This window comes from Hordeum vulgare, chromosome 2H (genome assembly GCF_904849725.1).
Source record: "Hordeum vulgare subsp. vulgare chromosome 2H, MorexV3_pseudomolecules_assembly, whole genome shotgun sequence".
In the NCBI taxonomy this organism is placed as follows: Eukaryota; Viridiplantae; Streptophyta; class Magnoliopsida; order Poales; family Poaceae; genus Hordeum; species Hordeum vulgare.
The window spans coordinates 5,865,000-5,878,139 of record NC_058519.1 but is presented as its reverse complement, the minus strand read 5'-3'; positions in this window follow the sequence as shown (position 1 = coordinate 5,878,139).

Sequence of the window (13,140 nt, the reverse complement as noted above, 5' to 3'; positions counted from 1 at the left end):
AGATTATTACTTCGTTATGCCATTTGAGTTGTCAGAATATTTTCGGGATTGATACATATAACATTAAAATGCAAATTCGTCTTCTTAGTAATTTCAAAAATGTGATTTTATTATTATTGCATAGAAGTGTTAATTGAAGAATTGATGCAGACATGTCATGTTGTAGCACATAGGACTTCCAGTTCTATGTAGATCCCCGAAATATTATTTAGTCTTAGTTACATATATTTTCGTTATAATATACTCCCTACATTTTCCTTATAATATACTCTATGCAGACCATGTCATGTCATTTTGGTCTTAGTTCTATGAAGACATTTCATGTTGTAGAACATAGGACTTACATAGAGTATTGTTTAATCTCGTTTTTATTTTTCCCTTAACTATTTCAAATTTTGGTATAAAATTAGAGAAAAACTATGGTATTTCATTTATTTTGTCCATTTGAAGTACATGTATAAACACTATGTGAAGATTATGTCTCTAACATATATTTCTAAAAAACAATATCAATACATATAGGAGTTAATATAATATTCATATATTTAGGATCATATTATAAATTCATGAATCATCATGCGCGATTAAAATTGGTGGAATAATTGTGTTTTGTATTTTGTACACAAATGAATAAACAATAGTGTTGTTTTATCATACTTTGTACCTTGCGCTAGAGTACTTTCTATATTATGCTTGGCCGCTAGATGATGGGATCATCATCCCTTAATTTGCTCTCCCTTCAAAACAGAAATAAGATCACGGATGATACAGTCAACCTCGTATGAAAAATGGGTGAAAAAAGATACTCCCTCCTCCTATAATATAAGAGCATTTTTGGGACTACACTAGTGTCAAAAACACTCTCATATTATGAGACAGAGGGAGTACTATTCTACAGGAAATTCTTGTAGCTGGCTAGGGTGTGCCATAGCTATAGGATGATGTCTAAGCTAAGGTGGTCACGAAAGGCACTTAATCTGCTAACAACAGGTGGCAACATTGGCTCGTTATGGACAGTAAGCTAGTGACACCACTGAATGATATACTCCTACTTGGGAAAAAAATTGTGTTAGCACATAATTAATAATGATATCAGCTAGAACCTGTTGCATGTTAGATTGTATTAAATCTAGTCTCAATGCACAAGGCTAGGACTCAATAAAGCCTAAGGAAAGGAACACCAAAGCATGAGGTCCCTTTCAGTGCACATGAGCTTAGATGAGGTGGTAACCGCATTAAATAGTTTAGCAACTAAAGTCGTACAGCGCATAGGTCCTTAAGTTATTGTAGCTAAGCTGACTTTATTTAATTATTTCTCACCTTAACTCTTCCATGATTTGACGAGTTTATTTCATTTAGGCCACTTCCAATGCATTGATGCTTACATGAGGTGTTAAGTGCATTAAAAACCTTAGCAACGCATCTCCCCAATGCATAGGTTCTTGGCATTTGTAGCTAAGCTTTCCTTATTGAATTGTTTCACAATTAACACTAGTAGAAAACGGGCCTTTGGCCTGGACCATTTAGTCCCGGAGTGCCTCTGGGCCGGGACTAAAGGCCCGGCCACGTCGCCCCAATTCTCAATGCCTCCCTCGAGGCTTTAGTCCCGGCCCGTAAGGAGCCTTTAGTCCCGGTTCGTGTCCCAAACCGGGACTAAAGGGCTACGCGGCGGGCAGTGGTGGTGGCAACCGTTCGTATCCCCCTTTAGTCCCGGTTGGTGGCTCAACCCGGGACTAAAGGACTAACACGTGGCCTGCCGTAGTGGGGCGACCGTTGGCATACCTCTTTAGTCCCGGTTGGTGGTTGAACCCGGGACTAAAAGCCTAACACGTGGCCTGCCGTAGTGGTGGCAACCGTTTGGTATACCTCTTTAGTCCCGGTTGGTGGCTCAACCCGGGATTAATGGCCCAAACGGTTTGCATCCCGCGTCGTTTCGGGCGATGAAAAGCACGAACCGAAGCGTACAGTCGTCATTTCTCTGTTCTTCTTCTCTCTCGCGTCGCCCTCTCTGTTCTTCTTCTCTCTCGCGTCGCCCTCTCTGTTCTTCTCCTCTCTTCTTCCCTTCTCTTCTTCCACCATGCCAACTATATTTCGTGAGGTGGTCGCGCATGGCGCAACAAAGCTCCGTGTCGTGTACACGAACCTGAGCACGGAGGTGCCGTTTTTCCTTCAACAGTTGAAGGAACGATGGTTTAACCACGCACCGGATCATGAGAAGTTCTTCGGGCTTGATCTGGAGTACACGGCCGATCAACGCGGTGTTGCCGTCATCCAAATATGCTTCGCAAGCCATGTCTTGATCTTCCAATGGGCGAAGTAAGTTTTGAGGCTTTCTTTGATCCAAGATAATGACATTGTATAAGTTTATTTGTTTCTATCATAGTTGGTTCCCTTCAAATAGTTGTAGTGAAACAATTTTGATTAGTTGAAGGGGAGCACAATCTAATTGGAATAGTGTTCCATAATCTGAAAAATCGTATTAGAATCAACTAGTGGTTAATATGTTCCACTGGAATCATAGTTGGTTACCTTCAAATAGTTGTAGTGAAACAATTTTGATTAGTTGAAGGGGAGCACAATCTAATTGGAATAGTGTTCCATAATCTGAAAAATCGTATTAGAATCAACTAGTGTTCAATATGTTCCATTGGAATCATAGTTGGTTCCCTTCAAATAGTTGTAGTGAAACAATTTTGATTACTTGAAGGGGAGCACAATCTGATTGGAATAGTCTTCCATAATCTGAAAAATCGTATTAGAATCAACTAGTGTTTAATATGTTCCATTGGAATCATAGTTGGTTCCCTTCAAATAGTTGTAGTGAAACAATTTTGATTAGTTGAAGGGGAACACAATCTGATTGGAATAGTGTTCCATAATCTGAAAAATCGTATTAGAATCAACTAGTGTTTAATATGTTCCATTGGAATCATAGTTGGTTCGCTTCAAATAGTTGTAGTGAAACAATTTTGATTAGTTGAAGGGGAACACAATCTGATTGGAATAGTGTTCCATAATCTGAAAAATCGTATTAGAATGAACTAGTGTTTAATATGTTCCATTGGAATCATAGTTGGTTTGCTTCAAATAGTTGTAGTGATCCATCTAGGTTCCATTGCATATGTTCTATTTGAATCCTAAAGATAAGTTTCTCTTTAGTTGTAGTGAAACATGTTTCCTTATTGCAGCAGTATGTAACATTTGTTCCATTCTAATTTGTTTCTGTTGCAGGAGTGACAAGCATTGTCCTGAACTCATGGAGTTCCTTCGCAACGGAGTCACTTTTGCTTCCGTTGACATAAGGAACGACAAGCTGAAGATGAGGCACAGCTTCGGTATTGAGATACCAGCTGGTTGCCACGTTGATCTCCAAACGATATTCAGGCTTCGACATGACAGGACTTCGATGGCTCATATGGCAGTTGCCTTGATCGACGAGTCATATGGTGATAAAGACCAGTTTCCCAAAGTATCAGCACAAACTTTGGGAGAAGGGCCCACTTGATGATATCAACATTCAGTATGCAGCAAAAGATGCATACGTTTCATACGAGTTGTATCGCAAGATTCGAGTCGTCAACTAGGCCAGCGTCACCTCGAGGAACTTGGACATTCTGATTTAGATGATTCACACGAGTAGTGTTCTGAACGTCTAACACTTGTATATATATCTATGGTAGCTATTATTATGTACTGTTTGGGCTAGTATCATGTACTTCTTGGACCAATTTATATATGTCTAGTTTCTGTTTGTGCCATTTATAGTTTTCAAATTTGAATGGTTTAGCCCTTTCTAACTTCATTTGCTACTTTTGAATGGTTTAGCCCCTTTCTAACTTCATGGTATCATGCATTTCGACCACATATATATACAAAAAGTCTTCAGTTCAAATAAGTTCAAATAAGTTCAGTGCTTTTCAATTTCAGGGTCAACTAGCTCAAAAAATATAAGTAAATGCACGAAATATACCAAATGAAGTCAGAAATTGTTGAAATTTTGTGATGTGCCTTTGAATGGTGCATTTTGAACACACAAAAAGTATGGAGTTCAAATAAGTTTAAAAAAAATGAAATCCCTTTGTAAGAGATGAGTTCTCGTTCGAAACCCTGCTACTTCGAGAGAGATTGTGAGTTTTGTACAGGAACTGCATCCAGTCTTTGTCGTAGCCCTCTCAACTTTTTAACACATGCTACGTGGGTGAAATGATGATAGCATGCCAACTTTCAACATTTTCAGAGTTCATTTGTAGTGCTTTTCAATTTCAGGGTCAACTAGCTCAAAAAAATAAGTAAATGCACGAAATATACCAAATGAAGTCAGAAATTTTTAAAATTTTGTGATGTGCCTTTGAATGGTGCATTTTGAACACACAAAAATTATGGAGTTCAAATAAGTTTAAAAAAATGAAATCCCTTTGTAAGAGATGAGTTCTCGTTCGAAACCCTCCTACTTCGGGAGAGATTGTCAGTTTTGTACACGAACTGCATCCAGTCTTTGTCGTAGCCCTCTCAACTTTTTAACACATGCTATGTGGGTTAAATGATGATAGCATGCCAACTTTCAACATTTTCAGAGTTCATTTGTAGTGCTTTTCAATTTCAGGGTCAACTAGCTCAAAAAAAAAGTAAATGCACGAAATATAACAAATGAATTCAGTAATTGTTGAAATTTTGTGATGTGCCTTTGAATGGTGCATTTTGAGCACAAAAAAAGTATGGAGTTCAAATAAGTGTAAAAAAAATGAAATCCCTTTGTAAGAGATGAGTTCTCGTTCGAAACCCTACTACTTCGAGAGAGATTGTCAGTTTTGTACACGAACTGCATCCAGTCTTTGTCGTAGCCGTCTCAACTTTTTAACACATGCTATGTGGGTGAAATGATGATAGCATGCCAACTTTCAACATTTTCAGAGTTCATTTGTAGTGCTTTTCAATTTCAGGGTCAACTAGCTCAAAAAAAAAAAAGTAAATGCACGAAATATAACAAATGAAGTCAGAAATTGTTGAAATTTTGTGATGTGCCTTTTAATGGTGCATTTTGAACACACAAAAATTATGGAGTTCAAATCAGTTTAAAAAAAATGAAATCCCTTTGTAAGAGATGAGTTCTCGTTCGAAACCCTCTTACTTCGAGAGAGGTTGTCAGTTTTGTACACGAACTGCATCCAGTCTTTGTCGTAGCCCTCTCAACTTTTTAACACATGCTATGTGGGTGAAATGATGATAGCATGCCAACTTTCAAGATTTTCAGAGTTCATTTGTAGTGCTTTTCAATTTCAGGGTCAACTAGCTCAAAAAAAAATAAGTAAATGCACGAAATATACCAAATGAAGTCAGAAATTGTTGAAATTTTGTGATGTGCCTTTAAATGGTGCATTTTGAACACACAAAAAGTATGGAGTTCAAATAAGTTCAAAAAAAATGAAATCCCTTTGTAAGAGATGAGTTCTCGTTCGAAACCCTGCTACTTCGAGAGAGATTGTCGGTTTTGTACACGAAGTGCATCCAGTTTTTGTCGTAGCCCTCTCAACTTTTAACACATGCTATGTGGGTGAAATGATGATATCATGCCAACTTTCAACATTTTCAGAGTTCATTTGTAGTGCTTTTCAATTTCACGGTCAACTAGCTCAAAAAAATAAGGAAATGCACGAAATATACCAAATGAAGTCAGAAATTGTTAAAATTTTGTGATGTGCCTTTGAATGGTGCATTTTGAACACACAAAAAGTATGAAGTTCAAATAAGTTCAAAAAAAATAAAATCCCTTTGTAAGAGATGAGTTCTCGTTCGAAACCCTGCTACTTCGAGAGAGATTGTCAGTTTTGTACACGAAGTGCATCCAGTTTTTGTCGTAGCCCTCTCAACTTTTTAACACATGCTATGTGGGTGAAATGATGATAGCATGCCAACTTTCAACATTTTCAGAGTTCATTTGTAGTGCTTTTCAATTTCAGGGTCAAGTAGCTCAAAAAATAAATAAGTAAATGCACGAAATATACCAAATGAAGTCAAAATAACAAAATAGATAATAGTTTGGATATTCAAAATTATTAATTATGAAAATAAAAAATAGTTTTGCATTATTTATGCAATTTGAAACACTTTTCATTATCATAGTTTTGTCAAATTCTCAAATATGCAAAATGAATTTTTAATAAACATAGTTTTTAATTGAAAATAACAAAATAGATAATAGTTTGGATAGTCAAAATTATTAATTATGAAAATAAAAAATAGTTTTGCATTATTTATTCAATTTGAAACACTTTTCATTATCATAGTTCTGTCAAATTCTCAAATATGCAAAAATGAATTTTTAATAAACATAGTTTTTAATTGAAAATAACAAAATAGATAATAGTTTGGATAGTCAAAATTAATAATTATGAAAATAAAAAAAATTGAAACTATATTCGAGATCATAGAGAAAATTCAACCTAAATTCTCATTTGAATTTAGATTGAATTTTCCCTATAATTTCTAATATAGTTACAATTTTCAGTGAGTTTAGGCCCGTAAGCCTGCTTTAGAGAGGAGCTCGATGGAGAAGCTGCGACGGGGCTTATAAACAAGTGTTAGTCCCCCTCGCTGGGCGAGGTGGGACTAAACTTATCGTACAGCCGATGAGGGGCTTTAGTCCCGGCTGGAGCCCTGCACCGGGACTGAAGACCCCCCGCTTCCCGCCTCTTGGTCTGCCCGAAAAGAGGCCTTTAGTCCCGGGTCGTGGCTCCACCCGGGACTAAAGGGGGTCTTTAGTCCCGGCCCGAGCCACGCACCGGGACTATAGATCCACCTATATAAGCGGGACTTCGAAAATTTCCAACCCAATTCGTCCATTTCTCTTCTTCTTCCTCTCGTTCTCCTGCCCGGCGAGAAGAAGAAGAAATATGAACAAAAATAAGAAAATAAGATTAGGAAAAATGAAAATAAGAAGAGGAGGAGAAGAAAAGAAGAAAAAGTGTATATTGTATAGTGTATATGCTTAAGTGTATAGTGTATATAGTGTATAGTGTATAAGGAGAGGAGGAATTTTGCTATAGTGTATATAGTGTATAGTGTATAAGAAAAGAAGAAAAGAAGAGGAGGAGAAGAGAAGAAAAGAAGAGGAGGAGAAGAGAAGAAAGAAGAGGAGGAGAAGAAAAATGAAAATAAGTGTTAATAGTTTAATTTTGCTATTGTATATGCTTAAGTGTTAATAGTTTATTTTTAGCAATAAAATTAATAGAACTATTTTATTTTTTAGTTCATTTTACGATGCCTATCCCGAATCCTCGTCTTCGACTCGACGGAGGACACCTGCTTGATCAGAGGGGCCCTGTCCGGGACTGGGCTCCGCCTGGCTGGTATTGGGAGGTGCTACCTTCTGGGGGGCGTAGGTTGGTGAGGAGCCAGCCCGTCGTTGACCCGATCCTTGTTTGGTGGCGGTCGCGTGGGCCAATGAGGGTGCCGAGGCTTCCGGACACCGCGGAGGTGGTACGTCACCGTGTCAGCGAGGAGGATGAGCACGTCCGTCGCTACATGGTTGCGTTGGAGGGCAGGTTCGAGCATACCTGGCAGGTTCTTCGGGGATCTCACTGGAGCTATGATCCTGTGATGGTTCCTTCTCTTTGGGTATCCACCGCCCGCGCCGATACCCGTTGGGCGCTACGGTTCTAGATGTATTAGTGATGCTATATGTATGATAGTATTCGAGGAGTATTAATGATAATATTCGACGATGTACGGACAAAAGTGATGATGTATTAGCTTATAATTGAATGCATGCTAATTTGAATACTACTTTATTTTACGATTTGGTTTTGCTTATTGAATGATCAAATTGGAAAATTACTCCTACTTTGAATACTATGCAGAAATCTAGGAGTCTCAAATTGGAAAAGTACTCCTACTTTGGTTTTTGGTACAAAGGTTAAGAGAATCCGTTTTTTGCAGAACTATGGATCCACATATCAGGAACCTCGAAGAGGAAGAACTTCTGGAAGATATAATCAAAGACGGCCCCGACGTTGAACCAGCTGAATCTCCGTCGTTATATCTAAACCAGGACGTTGGAATGGAGGTCGAGCGACACGAAGATGAAGCCGATGGGGCAGGAGATAGGTCCAATGACGGAGAAGGTGATAGCTCCACTGATGGAGAAGCCGGTGAAGAGGAGAAGTCCGGCGAGGTATACATATGAAGTTCGACAATCACTTGTAATATGTGAAAAATATTGGAGATAGCTCTATATTGTATACATATACATTCATTTGACGAATGTTTCTCCCTCTTAGGCCTCCACATCGAGCAAAACTATGAAACGAGGCCCGACTAGAAAGTTGGATGCACGGACGCATTACACATTGGAGGTGATATTTCCTACGGGCGAACCCAAGCTTCCTAAGAATGCTGCTGACACATTCAAGAAGAAATGCGGAGTTCTCGTTAGGGATCACGTCCCGATCAGCGTTCAAGAGTGGAACAAGCGCAAAGGGGCAACCGATAGTGACTATGTCGCCGAAAGGTACAAAGATAATCTTTGGAATGATCTCATGTCACATTTCAACCTGCCAGAATGTGAGAATGAAGACGCCGCAGACAAACTGAGGGCCAAAGTCAAGCAGTGGACTCTGAAGAAGATGGCCGAACTGTTCCGTAGCTGGAACGAGAAGCTATGGAAAAACTATCTGAAGACACAGAAAGTGCCAGTATTCGAGGGGTATCTAGCCAAGCAGGCGAATCACTGGAAGGCATTTCAAGAGTACAAGGAGTCAGAAGATGCCCATGCATTATCAGAAAAGAACAAGATAAATGCCGACAAGAAGATATATCACCACAAGCTGGGGCCAGGGGGCTATGAGACTGCCATCCCAAAGTGGGATAAGAAAGAGCAAGATCTGATAGATAAAGGCGTCGTACCTGAACCACTCCGTGATGAGTGGGAATTGAGAGCAAGAAATTGGTTCCTTGCGCATGATGGGTCGTACGACGAAACAACAGAGGACCTCATCTGCAATGACAATCTTAGGATACCCAGGGAGAATTGGAAAAGGATAGTGAAAGAAATTAAGGAGGGAAGAAGAAAGTTCACTACAGATAGAGAGAAAGATTTGCTTGCCAAGTTCAACCAGTTGCTTGCCAAATTCAACCAGTTGCTTGCCGAGAGAGAGCAAAGAAGCGGCAGCAGGATGAGGAGAATGACAAGTTGAACCAGTTGCTTGCCAGGATTAACGAGCAACAGAAGCAGATTGATGAGCTTAGAGGAGTACCGCGCCAGGAAGATCCTGCAGTTGATATTACCGGCGCCCCATCTAAGCGGAAAAGCGGCGTGGCTGAATCTGAGGCCCCGCCCGACGATGAACGAAGAATGATAGAGGGCGGTCCCGGCTACCCCGTGGATGGAATCAAGGAGTCAACATCATGTGAACTCCATCAGAAATTCAAGAACATATCCATGAAGGTGGCCGTCGGACAACCTTTACCTTCTGGCCCTGATGCACGCTGGCATGGCCGTGAGATTCCAGCTGGCTTTGCTAAAGTCGGGGTGGATGAAATCATGACGGGGTTTAATGATATGGAGCTCGACATATGTGGACCCGAAGATGAGAGGACACTCGGAGAAGTGCTGGGTGGACTCATCCTATGGGACAAGAACTACATCAAGCTTCCAGGCTCGGCCCCAAGGACAACACCGTCTCCGGGTCGTCGCAGGTCTGCACCTCCATTACCTCCAAGCCCTCCACATGACGTCGGCCAACACAACACGAGTCCATCTCGATCACCGCCGCCGGACTTGGGTCGTCCGTCTCCGCCGCCCCCCGCACATGATACTAAGCGGAAGCGTGCCAACAAGAACGCTTCGTCGATGATTTTTAAGGGACGGAGCTCCCCAAAGCGCAAACTGTCGCCCCTCCCAAAGGTACCTCATGCTAATCTTCCTATCAGACCTTATGATCGTACCCCCGAGGAAAACGCCAGGATAGCAAAGGAACAACATGAGGCGCAGATGAAAAGGAAGGAACCCGAGCCCCGCCCGAAATACACCGAGAAGAACATAGCATGGGCAAATGACTTCATAACCACTCCATCACAGTATGACTTATACTATAAGCCTGATGACTATACACGCACATTGCAGAAGGAAGTGAAAAAGAGCAGGTCACATGCAAGTGCAAGTGGTGGCAAATCAAGTTCAACTACAAGCAAGAAAAAATCAGACGTTCGTCAGCTTGGACAACAGGCCAAACAGTCGATCCCACCCCTCAAGGTGTTAACCGAGAATGTTCCACCTCCGGTGCAGGGGCTAGCTTTAGAAAGAGCAAAGGAGTTGGCGGATGAATGTGGTATCTTGGTTGAAAATTTGCTGGCTTCCCAAGACGACAAGATACCCAAGGCTGTGGTAGCCCCTAAGCCAAAGTTTGTCATGGGTGAGCCTTTGGTCAGCAAAGATGATCTCCCAACAAATATGCGTTACTTGCATAAATGGTACTTAAGTGAATCAAAGAATGGGAGAACGATGATCGTGCTGAGTGTCCCACAGGAGTACTACGGCCGCTCCGAAGAAATCCATATCGACTTTGATGAACTCTTCCAGATGTACAATGGCGACGCCCTCGACAAATCGCTTATGAGTTGCTATTGTTTGTAAGTTTTTCAATTCGTTGTCTACATATAACTTGTTTAGTTATTTCAATTCATTGTCTATATATAAATTGTACTCTGTTATGCAGAATGAAGATTCTGGAGTGTAAAAGTAAGAGCATCATAAATATTGGGTTTATTGATCCAGATAAAATACATATAGCGACGCTAACTAATTATCCCAAGGAGACGGAGGAAAACCTTCTAAGGTTTCTAAGAGATCAAAATTTCTGTGACCACATACTGTTTACATACAACTTCAGGTGAGAGTCTTTACTCTGTTGTGTCCATTCACTTATAAGTGTAATTGATAAGTTACTCACACACACACACACACACACACACACATATATATATATATATATATATATATATATATATATATATATACATGTGTAGCTTCCATTGGATTCTGTTGGACATTCAAATTGATAAGGGAAGAGTTGATGCCTTCGACCCATTATCGAAACCCTTGGAACAGTTCCAAAGCCTACAGGACATGCTCCAAGGGTAATTTTAATCATTCTTGCGCTCTATCGGTCTCTTTCGATGATTTTCTGATATATCAATTAATGAAAAACTTAGCAAATCATTATCCTTGTCGGGCAGGGTTTGGAATCGGTTCAAGTGCGTGACTCCCGGTAACTTTCCTGAGAAGCTGACCTTTAGAGCGGCTCAGGTAAGTAGTAGTATGATATACTTCTAGTAATTTTCAATACATTTATGATGCTAGATTATTATTTTGATTATATATATTCCATTCTCGTAAAGTGCGACGAGCAGCCACGGGGAACGCATCTATGCGGATACTATGTTTGCGAGACCATTCGCACGTTTACCTCTGAGTTCAAGGAGCAAAGATTCGAAGTAAGCAATGAACATTCACACCTCTATTTTTACTCGTCATTCTTTGTTATCATGATTGATATTCATATTCATCTCCTCTTCTTATATAGCACACGGCCATGAGGACGAAGGTCCTACCAGAGCAACGCGCGATTGCTGTTGCAGAGGAGCTTGCGGGATTTCTGAGGACGGAAGCTATAGAAGACAAAGGACGATTTAGTGTAGCTAAGGGCCATTACTGATGTTCGTCCATGTAATCGAATAGACGGGCTCTAGTCCCGATAATTCAGATCTCCATATAATTGTATATATATGATCGCTTGTAAGATAAGTTAATCTTATATATATATGCATAATTATTTCTATTTTAAGTTATATGAAAACTAATTCCCGAACACAAAACAAGGCATCACGCTTAATCTCCTGAACACCTAAACCCTAAAACCCTAAAACCCAAAAATAATTTCATTCAAAAAAAACCCAAAAGCATGCAAAATCTGAAAATCTGTAGTCCCGGACCGTGTAACGAACCGGGACTAAAGGGCCTGCCCCTGGGGCGCTACGAGGCGCCCACGTGGAGCACCTTTAGTCCCGGCGTGTAAGAGGGCCGGGACGAAACTGTTAGGCCTTTAGTCCCGCCCCTTTAGCCCCGGTTGGTGAACCGGGACTAAAGCCCCTTAAGGGTCGGGGCTATAGGCCCTGTCCCCACTAGTGCAAACTCTTTCATGTATTAAGTCATAGACATTTTGCATAGGTTCGCTCACTTAGCACGATTTCCTCATGGGGTCATCATTTCACATAGGCTCTCTCTCCTCCTTATGTAGCATCATTAGCACTTGTACACTGTGGAGCATTCGAAAGGGCCGAGAACTTGTGTACCTAGAGAACATAAGATTTTGCCCTACTATTGTACATGTCAGGTAACTCCATGCTGACATCCGTGTTGATCTTGAACTCTGGTAGGCACTGGAAGTTGTCGAGACTCCATGGGGTTCTGAAGAGCGCCATGAGGATAATCACCATCAGCATAAAAAAACATGGACGCCATGTGAACGTGATCCCTACATATGTTGTATCCTGTGAGTTCATGGCATCACAAGTCTGGGCTGGAAGTGACCTCGATCATTTGAATATGTCATCGCTTTCCTTGGCTCCTGGCAAGTGTACATGGCCGCATCAACAACCTAAACCATATACAATCTTGACCTCACAACCTTGCAAGATTATGCCTGAGATGTCCAGATAGTAGGCATGGTTGTATTTATGTTCTATTGCATATGGCCATAATATAGTAGCTACTGTGGTCAGGCTTCTGCTAGCTGATAATCCCTGTGGCCATGCATGGCGGCCCAGACAGTTCCAACACAGTGAGGGAGCACGACATCGAGAGGGGTGAGGAAGGGAAAGATTGAGCAGAGGTGGACTTCGTGGAGAAGGAGAATACATCGGTGGATGGAAGGGAATTGGAGGGAGAAGGCATATGGAGAAAGAAATATTGCACGAGGATTCTTTGGGCAAGGATCGATCCCGAAGTTTAATAGGAGTATGAGAGGTTGTTTTTACTTTAAAGGTATCCTAGACTAGTTTTTAACATCTATGGTTTACATTGGTCAGAGGCACCCTGGATTTGTTTTTTAAGCTATATTTTTTCCCTAATATGCAAAGATTATA